At 42.0% G+C, this 19,210-nt stretch overlaps 1 protein-coding gene across 2 annotated transcripts in view; it reads right to left on the bottom strand.

The window, feature by feature from the left end:
- Positions 1-19,210, bottom strand: part of ESR1 (estrogen receptor 1) — a 284,615-nt gene that overhangs the window by 66,350 nt on the left and 199,055 nt on the right. The gene's annotated exons all lie outside the window — the stretch shown is intronic.

Genomic DNA, 19,210 nt, shown 5'->3' on the forward strand with positions numbered 1-19,210 from the left:
TGCAGCGCTTACAGAGGCCCCGGGCTCTTCCCCAAAGCATTTAAATTAAAGGCCGATGGACCGCGTGAGGCCTCTGTAAGTTCTCTTACCTTGACTCAGACGGCTTCGGGCGACGCGGCGTCAAATGAAGGAAGCTGCGGGGTCACATGACCCCGCTGCATCATTTGATGCTTGAGACAAGGTAAGGGGGGCGCGAGCAATGGGGGGTGGGTGGGCAGGGGGGCGCAGAGCAAAAAGTTTGCGCACCCCATATCTACTTAATGGTAAAATAAGTTGATAATATACTGTCTACTTTTCCTGGACAAAAACCAACTATCCTAAAACTCCTTAAACATAGGCATGGCAAAAATCCTTAAAAAAAAAAAAAAAAAAATATATATATATATATATATATATACAGTATATATATACACACACTGTATGTTACTTTCAATCTCAGTAACCCTTTAATAAACTTCACTAACGAGAAAGCATTGTTTCTAAGGAAAAGGTCAATGTTGACATTTAGAGATTATGGGGCAGTTCCTTAGAAGTCCGTTAAATCTTGGCTAGTAACGGGACATTTAGACTGTAAGCTCCTTGGAGCAGGGACTCCTCTTCCTTAATGTTTTTTTTATGACTGAAGCACTTATTCCCATGATCTGTTATTTATATTATCTGTTATTTATTTGATTACCACGTATTACTACTGTGAAGCGCTACACTGGCGACACACTTTATTCGAGCTTGGCTAGTCCCACGAATTCGGGTATACCCGGGTGTATTGAGGTTTGTGACTGTTTTCTGCCCGAGTGCATTGAGTTATTTTCCAGTCAGGGATTGAAGCATTTTATTCCCGCTGGCTGCAATACTGCACAGTATATATATATATACTGCATTACAATTCATGAATTTATGCCATCTGGTAGACACGCGAAGCATTGCAGCCTATTAAATCCTAATCATTATCATTTAACAGATCAGCCGCCCATCAGCCAGGCATGAACCCAGGCTGGGAAGGCAAATGCAACGGGGCTTGTCAGAGGTGAGGAGCGGCGCATTCCAGGTATCTGCCAGGTACATACCGGGTATTTGCTCGAATAAAGTGTGTCGGTGCAGTATGTACATTAATGGCGCTATATAAATAAAGACATACAATACAATACAATTGCCTAAATCCCCACAATGTGGATCCACAAAGTTAAATAGATGCAAAAACAACGGTCCTTAGTTATCTCATTGGAATACGCTTAATGCCATGTCAAGTTAGCACTGCCTTGCGTTTGCGTCAAATAACATATTGTTACGCCTGTCTTACCCAAAGTTGGTGTTACTTCTATCAGGTCCCTGAATAGTTGTTGAATTAAAGTTTAAAAAAAAGAGAAGACAGGAGATAAAATGAACCCAGTACAGCAAGGCCCCGCTTCTCGGCACCCTGCTTTTCGGCGATACGGCGGTACCGAGAAGGGGGCCGCCATGTCTGCACATGCGCAGAACGGAACGGACCGGTCCGATGTCGCGCAGAACGGACCGGTCCGATGTCGCGCATGCGCTGAACGGGCCGTCCAGGGTCGCACATGTGGAGAATGGAGGGTTTTGCCGATGTTGTGCATGTGTAGAACGGCACATTGCCGGTCTGCGCATGCGCACATAACGAACATCGCCGGTTCCGCTTTCCGGCCATTTTCGTTTTGCAGCGGGTCCTTAGAACGAAACCCGCCGCATAACAGGGGCCATCCTGTAAATAACAATACAAAAGTTAAATCATAGAGTACCTAACTGTGGTCTTGCACTTATTCAGACTCTATAAAAGATCTATTTCCGGGTCTGGATGTGAGTAACGCCACCTTTAGTTATGACCTAACTAAAGTCATGTTAAATCCCTGCGTTAATCTAATGGAGCTCTGTGGATATGCGTTGTTAGAGGGAACATCTTTTTGCATATCATTAGTATAAACTTTCATTAACGTAACTCAAGGGCTTGTTATGACTGAAAACAGCACTTAAGGCATCATTACTGAGCTTTGAAGATCCCCATTAGCAGTTAACGAGATATTAACTGAAATTAACAAATAGCTAAGTATTTAACATATTTCTTGGGATCTACCTCATAGATCCCTGTTCAATATGATGCAAAGTTGCTTTCCAGTGCTGATAAAGACTTTAGCTCCACTGAAATTAAAGGGATTACAATCTTCACTTGCATGGAGAAGTGGCTTTACAACATACAGTATAGAATAAGTGCCTTACAGGGAGATATTTCCTGAAATGTTACTGTTCTATTTTTGATTGCCATATTAGTTACCATTGTATTTTAAAAACAAAGTTGTTGCTTAGTATTAAAAAAAGTTAAAAAAATAAGTTAGTTAAAAAGTATACAAGAAAAAGGGAAGGAATGGCCCTAGTGGCAGTTTCTATTGTGAAAATATAGTTAAATCTCACTGCAAGATTCTGAATGATATTGGTAAAACCAGAATACTATATAACAATAGTCAAAAAAAATGATAATCAAATCTTAAATAATGGACTTTTCAGGGCCGGATTTGATTATGTCTTCAAAATTTTAGGCACACAGTTTCTGCTACATAGCATAAATAATTAAATCAAATGAATAAAACGCAGAGTTTATGTACTGTACACTGCACAGTCTGTAATGATAGAATAATATTCATTATTTCCATTGAATTGTCCCTGATTAAACTTGTAACAGCCCCAAAAATAAGATGCACATCTCAATTTGTAATTTGTAACCAAATGCATTTGATATAACTTCACAAAGAGGTAAAGCTAACTAAAGACATGCTACTCTAAGATGAATGTCCAGAAAAAAGGGAGAATGAACTCCAAAGTTCCATATGCTAAACAATCATATGTAGAAGTATACAATCACTGTCCAGGTAAAGCCAAGGATTGGAATCTCCAAGCAGGTATAAATTATAAAGTACATGAAATATAAACATAGGGTGGTGTTTGATTATATGAAGGAATCAGTCGGAGGTTAATGAGCAAATGTGGACCTGGGGCACAGAGAAAAATGACCACCGTCAGACTAACTGTGACCCATAAGAGTCCCAATAATGCTAACCTTACCGACTGGTCTCACAAACCACCCTTTCCAGCCGTGTGAAAGCTTGATGACGTGCCCCGTGATGAGCCATGAACCGCTGGCGGGTATGCCGTGGCTGGGAAAAACACGTGTGTGTGGCGTTCCTGAGAGAGACGCCGGCCGTGGAAACCGCCACTCCGCTGTAGGCTGGCAAGCCTGCCCCTCACCTCACCGATGTGTGTGGAAGCTGTATGGGAGCTGTGGCTCTGCAACCGACTGTGCTGGTCTGGGAGCCCACGTGATGGTACGTGCGCATGCACTGGTCTTCCTGGGGCTGTGCGTGAGAGTCAGCCGCGGCGCTGAGAGCGGGGATCGGTGTGCGGTATCCTCTGGCGTCTGTCAGCTTGATAACACCTTCCGTGAATAATTATCACCTGCTGCGTTTGGAGATGCCTGTGTGCTCCATTCAGAAAGGCATAGCAAGGTTGTAGAAGGAAAAATGGTCACTACGTCCTGAAGCACCGATCACAAGCTTGGTAGATTAAAAGTTCTTTATTACAAAAAGCTGGACATCAAGATACAAGCTCTGACGCGTTTCATCCCGTACAAGGGATGAAACGCGTCAGAGCTTGTATCTTGATGTCCAGCTTTTTGTAATAAAGAACTTTTAATCTACCAAGCTTGTGATCGGTGCTTCAGGACGTAGTGACCATTTTTCCTTCTACAACCTTACTCTAAGATGAAGCATGGAATAAATGAGTTGTACATTTCCCACTCCATCTTAACCAATCTATTGCAAAATGTTATGGTGGAAATATTGGAATGCAGAACATGTACTCTTGTAAGCTGTAGTGGCCAAGTATCATCAATAATCATAGATACCTGGTGGCAAGTGTAGTATAACTTCAATACAAGTGAATAGTCTGGATTTTTGCAGGCTTTTTCATGCCAATATCTTGAATAGTTCATAATATAAATACACAAGCCTCTAATTGTCAGGATAATCGGGTACTTTACTGCTAACTCTGGGAAGATAACAAGGAACACCACCACAAATTCTTTGTTATCGCCCCATCTATATTTGTAACCACATCCAAAAACATAAAATCACCTTTCTGATAACGATTACCCATCTTTGGGGCCTATGCACTAAGCTCTGATAAGTCATTTATCGCCACCTTATTGCCAAAAAAGCCTACTTCTATTCAGTAAGCCCCGATAAATCGGCGATAAGAGAGCTTTCCGGCAAAAAAAAACAAACGCGCGAAATAAGCCACTTATCACTACTTATCGCCAGCTTTCAATCTCGTGATATTCTAGTAGTCCCAATTGTTTTATCGAGGCTAATCGCAGCTCTAGAATTGAGATTTTTTCTCAAAATCGCCTCGCCAGGAAAAATTGGCAAGAGGGTGGTGAGAAGCTGCCGATAATTGTGCCAACACATCCTGTTGTGGATTTACCATTGGGTTTTTGGATTAACAGAAGATGAAGAAAAGAAAGAAATAATTACAGATCAAGAAAGAAGAAGGTGTTAGAAGATCAAAGAAAGAAGAATTTGGTTACCTGGTCTGGATCTTCAAGGTGGATGGTGTCGGATTTGGTTGGATGACGTCGCGGTACGAGAGCTTCTTGATACCGTGGATTTGGAAGGCCCAACGCTTCTAAAGGTAAGTTAAATATTGAATGTATATAAATGTAATTTTGGATTGTATATTTTTTATTTTATGTTTTATGTTTTTCATTGTCCATTGACTGATAATGTATTAATCTGTACCCCTTTAGTGTACAGATCAATACAGTATTAGCCAATGCATTTTTTGGCAAATGCTTGCTTTGTATTGAGTATTATTTTTTTCTATATCTGCAAATTATGTGGATATCATTGTTTGTCATTTTTCTGGCTTGTTTTGTATTTAGTTTTTTTCTATTGATTAGCATGTTTAATTAATTATTTCTTGTGGTGGCTACTGCTTTTAATTGATGTGTTGGATAGTGGTTTTAATTATTTTGATTTGTTGGCTACTGGTTGAAATGAAATCATTGTTTAGTAGGTTACTGCTTGTATTTATTTAATTGGTTGGCTAGTATTTTTATTTATTGAATTGTGTTGTTTAGGTGCTTGTGTTTGATTATTGTGGAATTTTGGCCTTCATGCTTTTTGATTAGGGTTACAATTGAGTGCTATAGTGGCTTATCATGCCCATATTGTATGGGTATGATGTATCACAATGCCAATCAATGGGTACAGGGTGGGTATAGTGGGTCTGGGGTGGGTGGTTAGGCTAGCTGGGGACGGGGTTAACCCCATTAATTACTATAGTGGTTATTAACCATTACGGTGATTAAGGGGATAGGGGCCATTAGATTGTGTTTGTTTTTTATGCATTCTTGCAGGCATTGGAAGACATGGCCCTGCAGTATGCTGACGAGGACACCCTTCATGATGGCAGTGGTAAGTAGAACGGTTTTTATTTATTTTATTTATGCTGACTGGCTAATGTTTGTTTTAATAATGGGCAAATGAGCTATTATCCCTATCTGGACAATAGTTATTTTGCCCATTACTGTACTGTATGTGTTTGGTGGGGGAGGCAGGTGTATTTATTGAAATGTATGCCATATTTATTTATTTTTACAACAGGATTGCTACTGCAGGCCAGCGGGGACCCGCGGGGACCACCCAAGGACCCCGGGACATCCACAGGGACCACCTGAGGACCCCCAGAAAACCAACCAAGGGCCCCCAGACACCCGTGGGGACCACCCAAGTTTCCCAGACACCCGTGGGGACCACCCGGGGACATGCGGCGGCCACTGGGATCAATCGTGTGTTAAAATAAATAAAATGCTTTGATGTGGGGGCATAGGGAGTGGGCTGTGTATGGGTGGTTATTAAATGTTGTAATGTTTATTGAGGGCAAAGGGGATGAATGAAGGGCCAATCACCCCCTCTGCCCTCTATAAAGCTACTATTGTGCCTTAACACCTTCATTGCCTTAGTGGATATCCGCTAAGGTAATGAAGCTGCTTTAATATAATTTTTATTATTAGTGTACAGGAGCAGGGGGTCTCCGGAGCTGAATCATGTTGATTTGAGGTTCGGCGACCCCCTGCTTCCCGAGATACAGGCCCTGTTATGGAGTGCCGGTATCTCCTATGCATGGAAATATCCCGCGTCACGTGACCGTGGAAATCCAATGCATAGGAGATACCGGCACCCCATAATGGGGCCTGTATCTCGGGAAGCAGGGGTCCCCGAACCTCAAATCAACGCTGTTCTGCTCCGGAGACCCCCTGTTCACGTACACGTGTAATAAAATGTAAATAAAAAAAAAATTCGGCCAACATTTGCAGAGACAGAGGCGTCTCTCTCTCTCTGTAGCAGATAGAACTCGCCGGGTGAGCCCTTTTCAGAGGGGCGATCGTCACGTCGCCGGCTACTCTGCATTTTTGCAAATGTTGCTATCACTGGTATTCTGGGCTTTCTGCATACCGTGAAAGCAATGCTGTCAAAAATGGACCTTAGTGCATAAGCCTTTTTTCTTTTTGGAGTTGGCTACCCCTTTTCTCGACCATACTGTAAATTGAAAGTATTTCCCCTGTGGATCTGGACTGAGAGGGACTCTTAAAAGGATGCCGCTGTCTCTAGTTATTAAAATTGGCCACTGGTTTATTTTTTTAACCACCAGCATTCGTCTGCCGCCTAATCATAAGTTTACACTGTATGCTAAATGAAGCATGTGACAAGATATATAAATAATGATTTCATTAAATTTGGGTTTGGCAATTAAATACATGACCGTTCTTTTGAACAGCCCTTCTATATCCCCAGATTTTAAGTTGCAAATCTAAATGATATGTTTGCTTCATCTAAAATTTAGGTTACAACTTTATTTTCTTCTCAGATGAATACATAATACAAAATAAATGATACTTCATGTCCACTAGATATGTTGCCAGCTGTAAAGTGCTGTATTGAGTGCTTTGAAGCATATTTCTACTGTAACATTGATGTTATGCTCTGCAAGTCTACTACATGTAACCCTCCTAGCCCAGCCCAGATTTAGCAGGCTTCACGTTTCCCCAGATACATCAATGTACCCAAGTATGCCCCAGAGCATCACAGAATGTTTACAGTATTTAATGGTAATGATGCTGCAGAATACTGCAGTATTCACAACAGGGTCTCACACAGTTGGCCGCCAGAACAATTCACCACTGCAGATAACAAAGGGAGTCTCAGGATTTGGGGAAATGCAGATAACTGCAGCCTGAACGCTAAACCCTAATTTTAACCCTTAAATCCTAATCCTAACATTAATCTCTAACCCAAAAAATCCTCATCGCTAATCACTAACCCTAATATTCCTAATCTTAACCCCTAACCCTTAAAAACCATAAACCCTAACACCCAATCCTATCCTTAACTCCAAAACCCTAACCATAATATTCCCAACATTAACACCTAACCCCTGTACCTATTCTTAACCCCTATACTAGGGCTATCAAAATTGTGGTCCTTGGGCCGCATGTGGCCCCTAAACCGTTGTCATGCGACCAGCTCAGTTGCAGAAGTCACAGACATGCTGTGCGGGAACACTTCAGAGAAGAGACTTCATGCATAAAGTGCAGCCACACCACGTGTCACATGCTGCGTCGAAGCCTAGCCGAGACAAGCAAGTATGGTGTGAGTCCCCATCACCCACCAGCTTTCCCAACAGCTCCAGTCCCCTCACACAGCCCAAATTACCTCTGATAACTCCACATCACCACCCAGATCACCCCACTGCCACAATTATCCCCCGATCAACCCCTACAGGTCTAATTTCTCCTCGATCAGCCCAAAATCCCAATAACCCACCAGATTGGTAAAATGGGGATAGGGAGAGAGTGGGTGGAAGGAGAGAGAATGGTTTGGGGAGAGAGAGGGTGGTGGGGGAGAGAGAATGGATGGGGGCGATAGGGGATAGGGGGGGAGAGGGTAGGGGGAAGGGAGAGTGTGGTGGGTGAGAAAAAAGCCTGGCGAATTCTCTCATTCCTTGCCCAGCATGCTGAACCTTACAAAGGGGAACAGTTAATCCATTACATATCCCCTTCTTACCCAAAATACAAATTGCACTGTGGTTAAAAAGAAACAAGAATAAGTATAGCACACTTGAAAGATATTTTGACATTCAGAGAGGTCTGTTTACAATAGTTTGACACTGAGCAAAAGGGAAAGATACACATGCTAAGGCACATAACTTTATCAATCTCATAAAATGCCCCTATGGACTGAAGGATTGACTCAGTGGGTAATGAGACACTGGCTCTGAATACAATGACACTGACTCTGAAGCAGGTCACTATCTTCATGTGCCTCAGGTACAAAAAACATTGATTGTACACTCATCTGGTGAGGGACTGAACATTTCTATGTAACGTGTGCTACAGATGAAGCAAGACTTACTGTGCACATTGTCGCCCGCGGTCCCATGGTCGCGATGATCTCGTCCCGGGCGGATTACGGCTGTCGGGGGTCCGATCTGGGAGCATGGGCGCATCGCGGCAGAAACTGTCCAGTGCCGCGGATGTTGTGGCACAGGGGACAGTACGTCTTACTACATCTATATATTTTAATTGTGAAGCACTTTGAAACCCATTGGGAACAAACCACTATATGAAATAAAGTTATTGAAACCCTCCCCCCGCCCTGCAACACTGACAATCCCTAACTAGCTTTAACACATTGAGGCTAAAAGACTTCCAACAAAAATAACTTCTTAGCATTATTTAAATGGCAAAATTGACATTTCAACTGCATGATACAGTTTTTTCTTCACCTCAGTACTCCAACTACTCAGATACTGGAACCATAAGCAACAGTGATATTAAGAATAGGCCTGTATTCACCTTTATCTATCATCTTTCTGTGACTGTTATATTGTAGTCTTGTACTGGACACGTACTGTGTGACATTTTGGAACTTTACTACAAACTTGATTACCCTCCAAGAATGGAAACTCTGTATACATACTGTATATACTGTAAACATATATCCTTATTAACCTATGTGCAGAAGTGGTCAAGTCAAAACTGTGTAAGGAAATTTAGTGCATATGACTGACAAATCTTAAACAGTCATTTCTGAGCTGTGACAAAGTACCCTCTTGCTCTGTACCTTTTGTCCAGGGATCAGCACTTTCACACAGCCTTCCAGGTAGAGGAGACAGTCTTCTGACATAGAGGTGAAAAGCTTTGGCCTGTTTATTTTGCCATACAAATGCTACAGCAGATAACAGGAATAAATCAAACAAACAAAACAAAAGTCTTTGCTTTTCCTCAGCATAACACAGCTTATCAGCACACACTTCTCTTGAGAGTAAAACAGCTCTGTCTTGCTCTGTTCAGAGCAGCCTTTTAATCATCTCCCTGCTCAATCAGCTGCTCCAGTCGTGTGAAAGTAGGGAGAGCTAGAAGTCCCGGTCTGGATTCCCCTTGGTAAACCTCCAAAACGTGGAGTGGAGCAGAAACCTCGCACTAATTGAGGGCCGTAATATCCCCTTTTCACTACCGTTCCCTCATATCTGTCACAGAGCGTAATGTATATACAGTAGTAACGTGGTTTAAGTACACAAAGAGGAAAGAGTACAAAAAAATTATGCAAAGTATAGTAAGTCTAGGTCTTAGAATATCTGTAAGTATACAGTAACTGACATGAAAAAATAACAAAAAAAATCTATGTTTTACAAGGTTAAGAAAACATAGTCACCCTCATATAGCAATAATTCACTTACACATCTCTGAGACAACAATTACATTTCATGAAGCTGCAGAAGAAGTTCAAACTATGGAACAGTATTAAGGGTACCAGTTCCTGAAGGAGAATTGGGAGCATTTAACAATGCTTTGAGTTTGTAAAAGCAGATTAACATTGCAGAAGAGTCTTGATCATATGTATTTGTGCATTATCTTCTCCAGCAGCAGAAAAAGCCTCCAAATTACGTATCGTTGTCAATGTACTGGGTTTTTATAGGAAGGGACATGACCTTAGAAGACTAAGGCTGCAAACCCGCTGCGGCTGGCGGGGCGCGCGGCCGCGGACCACCAGACCCTTGCTCGAATGGTCCCTGCCCCCGCTGCCTCCTTCCGGCAGGGCTGACTACGTACTGTGACGCGTCAGCCGGCTGATGCTGCAAGATCCTAGTGATTTTCGGCGTTGACGCATCACGTGGTACGCGAGTCAGCTAATGGGGAGGAGGGGAGGGAAGGAGCTAGATGGGAGGCGCCTTGGGTGGGGAGCAGGGAAGGAGCTGCGGGTTAAAGTGTGAGTGTGTATGTGTGTGTGTGTGTATGTGTGTGGGGGGGTAGACGGCACCACGATCAGATCCCGCCCCCTCCCTCCCACTCCCGCCCCGGCTCCCTACAGACAGCATATCGCGGTCTGTGTCTGTCAGCGCCCCGCCTGTCTGCCGTGCGGGCGCGCTGACTGAGGGAGCGGGGCCTTAGCCTAATGGTACTGCACAATGGGCACAGACAATGGAGGGAAACGGTAGATACTTAATGAATAATAGGATATGATGTGAATAAAGAGCCTGGTAAGGATGCTGGGTGAAGGATAAATTACTACTGTGACAGATGGACCAATTTTGAAATATTAAAGTATTCTACAACTCAACGGAAAAACATATTTGTGAATTTTCAAGTTTAAACCCACCATTGCTAATTTTCAATTTCTATCTACTACCTTATGTACTCTTTAATTCCCCTATACTGCATCCTTTTTTAGCTACTATCATTTATTTAAAATAATTGGCAGACACGAGTAAATACATTTCATTTCAAACCTAATGTAATACTGTAAAACTATGTGATCTTAATTAAATTTTCACGCTTCCAGCACCAAAAAGTGCTTTAGGAGAAATCACTGAGGGCCTTAATATTGTTGCTTATATTCTGAGCCCGCAAAACAGAGTAAATGACTAATGGTCTTTATTACAAGTAAAGTGCAAACTCATGTACGTGAAGGGCATTTTTCATATCATATTATTCACATAACAATTTCATACTCTTATTAGACTTTTAGTATTACATTAAAAAAATGATTTTTGCTCTAACGACTCAATTATTGGATTCTTTTGGAAGGTCTAAAATTAAATTTAGTTGGTGGTAGGCTGTGAACCTGCTATTCAAAGGGCTGTAGTTTTAAAGAGATTTGTCTTTTAGCTTTTCTGATCAAAATCAAGTACTATACTGTAGGTATCTTAATCTGATATACTCCTCACACAGATGTGTAGAGCTCAAAGGAACCTGTAGGCCTAGGAGCATAAAAGCTACTGGACCAAAGCTTAAAACATGTCCAATTAAGTAACTATATGTGGCCCCCTCTTGGAGGACTACTAGTTTCTGTAAAGGATTGATTGCCTTAAGGGGTTAACTGTGTGGGCTCACTCAGGTTACTCACCTCCCAACCATGGGATGTATTATGTGAATGTAATGGTATATATAGCTGCCCATTCTAGAAGCAGGTTATTCAGAGTTCTTACTGGGGCCCTCACTGTGAATACTGTACATACAGTAGTTTTGTGTGTTTAAGAATATGTATTAAGATGTGTCCTGTCATCCTTTATTGTTTTGATCCACAGGGGGGGGGAAGGGAGCGGTATTGTCAGGAACACACCGAAAAATAAAAAATATACACAATAATAGTGCAGTATATTAAAACAGTGGGGGAATGGGTGAATCTTGGCTCTCATGCAATTCCTACTTACAACAGGTCAAATAAAAGCATGCAGTGGTCTGACTCTGTCAGAAGGATGTAGGTTCGGATTAAAGCAGAGATGGGAATCTGATGGTATATCACTTCATGCAGGATGCTTTCAGGGTATATCGACTCAGATACACGCAGAGTGGCATAAGAAAGAGAAACGGACCATAGTACAGATCACTAAGTACAAATTTATCCAATCAAAACAGGGTGCAAAAAACGTACTTACAATAAGTACTTTAAAGATGTTCACGTAGCAGTATCGTGAGACAGTAGAGGGCTCTTTCACGATGATAAGCTGGCTGGATGTCTTCCCTTAGCTCCCACCTCTCCGTTGCGGTATGGCGTCTGACGTCAGTTCCGGCAACACGGGTGATGACATCCGGTAGGGAGCGGGGAAGATGGGTCTCAGCAGATCGCTTGTGTAAACAGCAGGCACCTCACACGTCTTCACGCTCAGGATGATTGTAGTAGACTAAAGGCTTGGCTCAACGCGTTTCGCTGTTCTCAAACAGCTTCCTCAGGAGCAGATGATGTCCATTAAAAGTGTTGGCTGTTATATACTCAAGTTGATTGAAATTAATTAACGGACTGGGCGTCTGTACTAATTGATCATATAATTAACCCACAGGTTGCCACACAAGTGGCACATCACACTGTGGTCCAAAAATAGCCATTAAATATCCTGGCATTACAAGGTTCAATTTTATTATAAATCACATAATAGAATATAACACTAAACAATAAAAATTATTTTTTTAAATTATTTTTAAAATGTATGTATCTGACACTTGTAGTAAATAACGACGAAATGGAAGAGAGAGAGAAAACAAAGAGTTAGTGGACCAAACTAGGTTAAAATTGTCATAAAATAGTATTGTTTTAAAAATAGTAATAATTTAAAAATAATATTATTTTAAAAGGCATATAAAATGTGTATAGTGCAATCAGGATTAAAAAAGTAAAAGAAGTGCAAAATCGCAGACAGGCAGAGGAAGAAATGTAATATCACTAGCATTCTCAGAACAGAGGAGGGGAGAGGCAGAGAAATTAGATCAAAAAAGGAATGATTTCAAAATCCGCATTTAAGTGTGTTTAATTTATGAACCCAAAACATCTCTCTACCGCTCCCTACCGGATGTCATCACCCGTGTTGCCGGAACTGATGTCAGACGCCATACCGCGACGGAGAGGTGGGAGCTAAGGGAAGACATCCAGCCAGCTTATCACCGTGAAAGAGCCCTCTACTGTCTCACAATACTGCTACGTGAACATCTTTAAAGTACTTATTGTAAGTACATTTTTTGCACCCTGTTTTGATTGGATAAATTTTTACTTAGTGATCTGTACTATGGTCCGTTTCTCTTTCTTATGCCACTCTGCGTGTATCTGAGTCGATATACCCTGAAAGCATCCTGCATGAAGTGATATACCATCAGATTCCCATCTCTGCTTTAATCCGAACCTACATCCTTCTGACAGAGTCAGACCACTGCCTGCTTTTATTTGACCTGTTGTAAGTAGGAATTGCATGAGAGCCAAGATTCACCCATTCCCCCACTGTTTTAATATACTGCACCATTATTGTGTATATTTTTTATTTTTCGGTGTGTTCCTGACAATACCGCTCCCTTCTCCCCCACCCACCCCCCTGTGGATCAAGACTACTCCTGTAAGGAATCTGTACATATTCCTTGGAAGGTGGAGAAGTGTGTTTTTCTGGGATACACACCATTCCTATGTATTGTATTTAAATTTTTGTTATCACACTTATACTCTATTAAGGTGTTCATTAGCGCCGATACAAGTCATTTGGTTGCACATCCTTTATTGTTTGCCAGTTAGTAATATCATAAACTTCAGTTTCCATCAAAGGAACAGGAAACCTAAGTTTGTGGGAGAGAGATGTCAATTGTCCTGGTCTCATAGGGTTGCCCTTACTGTAGCCTGACTGTCACTGTCCTTATATGGTTGCCTATAATGCATCCTACACTCATTTTGAATTTGCCCATCCAGCAGGTTTTCACTGCACCCTGCTCTCCTTGCAAGCTGTTGCCTGGGATTCATTTTAAGCTAACTACAGGAGTTAATTTCTACAAAAAAACACAACAAATGTTCCAGGCATTCAAACGAAATACAGAAAACGCTGATGAATCAGCAATTTAGCTAATTCTGAAGCTAAAGTAATATCAGCTGGCAAAGAGGGGCTCCAGAGGGATATAGGGCCTCATGCAGTAAGCCCCGATACAAAATTTTCGGCACGAATTGCGAAAATGTTTTTTTTGGGCGATTTGCCCTCGCAGTATTCAGTAAGGGCCGAATCCTTCCGATCCCTGCTGAAGCACTGCGAAAGCAAAGCTGCCGATGACCTGTGGCGATACAGCCTGGCTCCCGATAAGGCTCCCGATAAGCCTTTGGTGCCGATAGATGTTTGCAGCTGAGAGAGACAAGCCGCTCTCTCAGCGCAAACTTCGGCACCAAAAAAAGTATTTAAAAACAACTTTTATTCATAGTGTACATGTGCAGGGGGTCTTCGGAGCTGAACCGCGTTGGTTTGAGGTCCGGGGACCCCCTGCCCCCCGAGATACAGGCCCCTTTATGAGGTGCCGGTATCCCTCGGCGTTTGAAGGTCCCGATCACGTGACCGCGACCTGTAAACAAACCAGAGGGATACCGGCACCCCATAAAGGGGCCTGTATCTCGGGGGGCAGGGGGTCACCGGACCTCAAACCAACGCGGTTCTGCTCCGGAGACCCTCTGCACATGTACAGTATAAATAAAACACACACACACATCAATAAAGACTCGTTCCTTACCTTGGCGGCTATGTGCAACGGTAATGAAGCAGCATGAATGTCTTTTTAATTATACTGTACAGTGAGCAGGGGGTCCCCTGAGCTGAACCGCATTGCTTTGTGGAGCAGGGACCCCCTGCTTCCCGAGTTACAGGCCCCGGTATGTGTCATCGGGTGGCAGTGTCGCCGCCATGTTTATAGCGTCCCCGCAATAAACATGGCGTCCACACTGTAACCGATGGCCCAAACCGGGGCCTGTAACTCGGGAGGCAGGGGGTCTCTGAGCCACAAATAAATGCGCTTCAGCTCAGGAGGCCTCCTGCTTCCGCACAATATTATTAAAATACATTAATGCTGCTTCATTACCATAGCGGATAGCCGCTAAGGCAATGAAGGGGTTAACGCATAGTAGCATGTTTATTGGGGACAAATGCCCCCAATAAACATAGCAGCAATACACAACATACAGTATAGTAATGGGCAGAATGACTATTATCCACAAATGGATAATAGTGCAGTTGTCCATTTAAAATACATACACAACAATAAAGACTTTAAATACATATAGCACTCACCCATGTCCCACTGCCACGATGAAGGCCATCCTCATCTTCATCCTGCCCATGCCCCATCCGCTTCTGCAAAACAAACACAAGAATTACAACATCCAAATTAATGTCCCCTAACCCCTTAATCACCATAGCAGTTATTAACCGCTACAGTTATTAAGGGGTTAAGCCACCATCACCCACATACCCTCCCCCACAAAGCCCCCCAACCACCCTCACCCAATACCCACAGGGGAGTCCTACCAAATACCCTTGGGCCTAATACCCCCTCCCCCAGCACATACAGTACAATAATGTGCCAAATAACTATTATCCACATAGGGATAATACATTATTTGGCCATTATTAAACACATTCAATACCGTTAAAATGTAAAGAAAATTGTACTAACCTCATCAATAAGAAGTCTCCGTCGCCAGCATCATCCTTGGGGTCCGTTGCCAACATTAGTAATAGCCACAACATTTGAATATCATTAACATAACACTGAACCCCTTAATCACCTTATCGGGTACTAACCTGAAAGGTAATTAAGGGGTGAAGCCATCCTGCAATGCCTACAACAGTTATGCATCACATCCTCAGTGAAATAAAAACCAATTGCCTAACCAAATTCCATTTAATCATTCAATCTGTAGGCTCACATGCCTCATAAAACATTGCATTTACAGTGTATACATGTAGCATAACATGTAAACTGCATGTACACGCTGCAAATCAATGTTAACAATACAATAATCCCACTCAAATCGCCATACATCACAAGAAGTATATTATTTAATCCAATAAACTCACCATCAATGAATTACCACACATCACTTACATCCCTAAACAATTAAAATACCATCCATACCAATTACACAATGAACTAAAGCTATCCTAACAGAGAACAACTTCAAAACATAGTCAAAAGTACACCAACAATTACAATATACTAAAGCAAGGCTTTCCATATCCTACTGTACGGCCTGGAAGCCCAAAACTTACATCTGTCTAAAAATAAAATACATTTAGCACACATCAATGCATAGGCACAATGATTAACAATACAGAATTAGAAGCTTTAACAACACTATCATTTCTTACCCTGTATATATATCTGTACACATACATACAGACATACATACAGTGGGAAGAAATGATATGCATTATAAAAAATGAAAACATGAAAAAGCAACAAAAAAAACAGTTACATTAAGTACATTTCATTATTTAACTTACCATTACTTGCCCCCACCGACTCCCGTTGATCAGCTTACTCATGAACCAATCCACGACACCATCCACGACACCATCCACGACACCATCCAGGAACAAATCCACGAACCAAACCAGGAACCAATCCAAGAACAAGTGCAGGAACTAATCCAAGAACAAGTGCAGGAACCAATCCAGGAAGCAAGCCACGAAGAAATCCAAGAAACAATCCACGACACGATCCAGGAACAGGAACCCATAAAAGAAAAAAACATAACAAATTAAACATTAAAATAATAAAACATGACAATCAAGGGTTGTACTAGTTTTATTCTTAGTGAATCTGTATTAAAATACCTTGTTCCGGGGTCTTCTTGACGTCCGGTGCCACGCCCTGGTCTTCAATCTTCAGGAGGAGGTCCGTCCTCCTCGGCATCTGCCTTCAAAATGAGACGACATAGGCTTTTAAAGGCCTATGACGTCACATTTGTCGTCATATGGTTCCCACGGCCCTGATTGGGCCGTGAAAACCATGTGTTTTGGCCGATGTAAAAAAATTGATGACGTCACTTAAAGGCAATGCCAGCACAGCCAATCAGAATGGCTTTGCTGCTATTGCCTTTAAGAAAACGTCATGAAATGACACATGGCCGGACTCACATGGTAAGCCAGCCAATCAGAGCGTGGGAACTCCATCCCTACTCTGATTGGTTCAAGTACCATGTGAGTCCGGCCATGTGTCATTTCATGACGTTTTCTTAAAGGCAATAGCAGCAAAGCCATTCTGATTGGCTGTGCTGGCATTGCCTTTAAGTGACGTCATCAATTTTTTTACATCGGCCAAAACACATGGTTTTCACGGCCCAATCAGGGCCGTGGGAACCATATGACGACAAATGTGACGTCATAGGCCTTTAAAAGCCTATGTCGTCTCATTTTGAAGGCAGATGCCGAGGAGGACGGACCTCCTCCTGAAGATTGAAGACCAGGGCGTGGCACCGGACGTCAAGAAGACCCCGGAACAAGGTATTTTAATACAGATTCACTAAGAATAAAACTAGTACAACCATTGATTGTCATGTTTTATTATTTTAATGTTTAATTTGTTATGTTTTTTTCTTTTATGGGTTCCTGTTCCTGGATCGTGTCGTGGATTGTTTCTTGGATTTCTTCGTGGCTTGCTTCCTGGATTGGTTCCTGCACTTGTTCTTGGATTGGTTCCTGCACTTGTTCTTGGATTGGTTCCTGGTTTGGTTCGTGGATTTGTTCCTGGATGGTGTCGTGGATGGTGTCGTGGATTGGTTCGTGAGTAAGCTGATCAACGGGAGTCGGTGGGGGCAAGTAATGGTAAGTTAAATAATGAAATGTACTTAATGTAACTGTTTTTTTTGTTGCTTTTTCATGTTTTCATTTTTTATAATGCATATCATTTCTTCCCACTGTATGTATGTCTGTATGTATGTGTACAGATATATATACAGGGTAAGAAATGATAGTGTTGTTAAAGCTTCTAATTCTGTATTGTTAATCATTGTGCCTATGCATTGATGTGTGCTAAATGTATTTTATTTTTAGACAGATGTAAGTTTTGGGCTTCCAGGCCGTACAGTAGGATATGGAAAGCCTTGCTTTAGTATATTGTAATTGTTGGTGTACTTTTGACTATGTTTTGAAGTTGTTCTCTGTTAGGATAGCTTTAGTTCATTGTGTAATTGGTATGGATGGTATTTTAATTGTTTAGGGATGTAAGTGATGTGTGGTAATTCATTGATGGTGAGTTTATTGGATAAAATAATATACTTCTTGTGATGTATGGCGATTTGAGTGGGATTATTGTATTGTTAACATTGATTTGCAGCGTGTACATGCAGTTTACATGTTATGCTACATGTATACACTGTAAATGCAATGTTTTATTAGGCATGTGAGCCTACAGATTGAATGATTAAATGGAATTTGGTTAGGCAATTGGTTTTTATTTCACTGAGGATGTGATGCATAACTGTTGTAGGCATTGCAGGATGGCTTCACCCCTTAATTACCTTTCAGGTTAGTACCCGATAAGGTGATTAAGGGGTTCAGTGTTATGTTAATGATATTCAAATGTTGTGGCTATTACTAATGTTGGCAACGGACCCCAAGGATGATGCTGGCGACGGAGACTTCTTATTGATGAGGTTAGTACAATTTTCTTTACATTTTAACGGTATTGAATGTGTTTAATAATGGCCAAATAATGTATTATCCCTATGTGGATAATAGTTATTTGGCACATTATTGTACTGTATGTGCTGGGGGAGGGGGTATTAGGCCCAAGGGTATTTGGTAGGACTCCCCTGTGGGTATTGGGTGAGGGTGGTTGGGGGGCTTTGTGGGGGAGGGTATGTGGGTGATGGTGGCTTAACCCCTTAATAACTGTAGCGGTTAATAACCGCTATGGTGATTAAGAGGTTAGGGGACATTAATTTGGATGTTGTAATTCTTGTGTTTGTTTTGCAGAAGCGGATGGGGCATGGGCAGGATGAAGATGAGGATGGCCTTCATCGTGGCAGTGGGACATGGGTGAGTGCTATATGTATTTAAAGTCTTTATTGTTGTGTATGTATTGTAAATGGACAACTGCACTATTATCCATTTGTGGATAATAGTCATTCTGCCCATTACTATACTGTATGTTAGGGGGGTATAGGTGTTGTTGGGTATCTATATATATATATATATATTTTTTTAGCGGGAGGCCTTAACCCCTTCAGGACCGTAGCGGTATTAACCGCTACGGTCGTGAAGGGGTTAAGTGCCCCCGCATCCCCCCCGCAAGTCCTAAACTCACACCCAGGGCCAAATACCCCCCTCACCCATCCCCGCTACCCACAATAAC

The sequence above is a fragment of the Ascaphus truei genome, chromosome 4 (assembly GCF_040206685.1).
Source record: "Ascaphus truei isolate aAscTru1 chromosome 4, aAscTru1.hap1, whole genome shotgun sequence".
Lineage (NCBI taxonomy): Eukaryota > Metazoa > Chordata > Amphibia > Anura > Ascaphidae > Ascaphus > Ascaphus truei.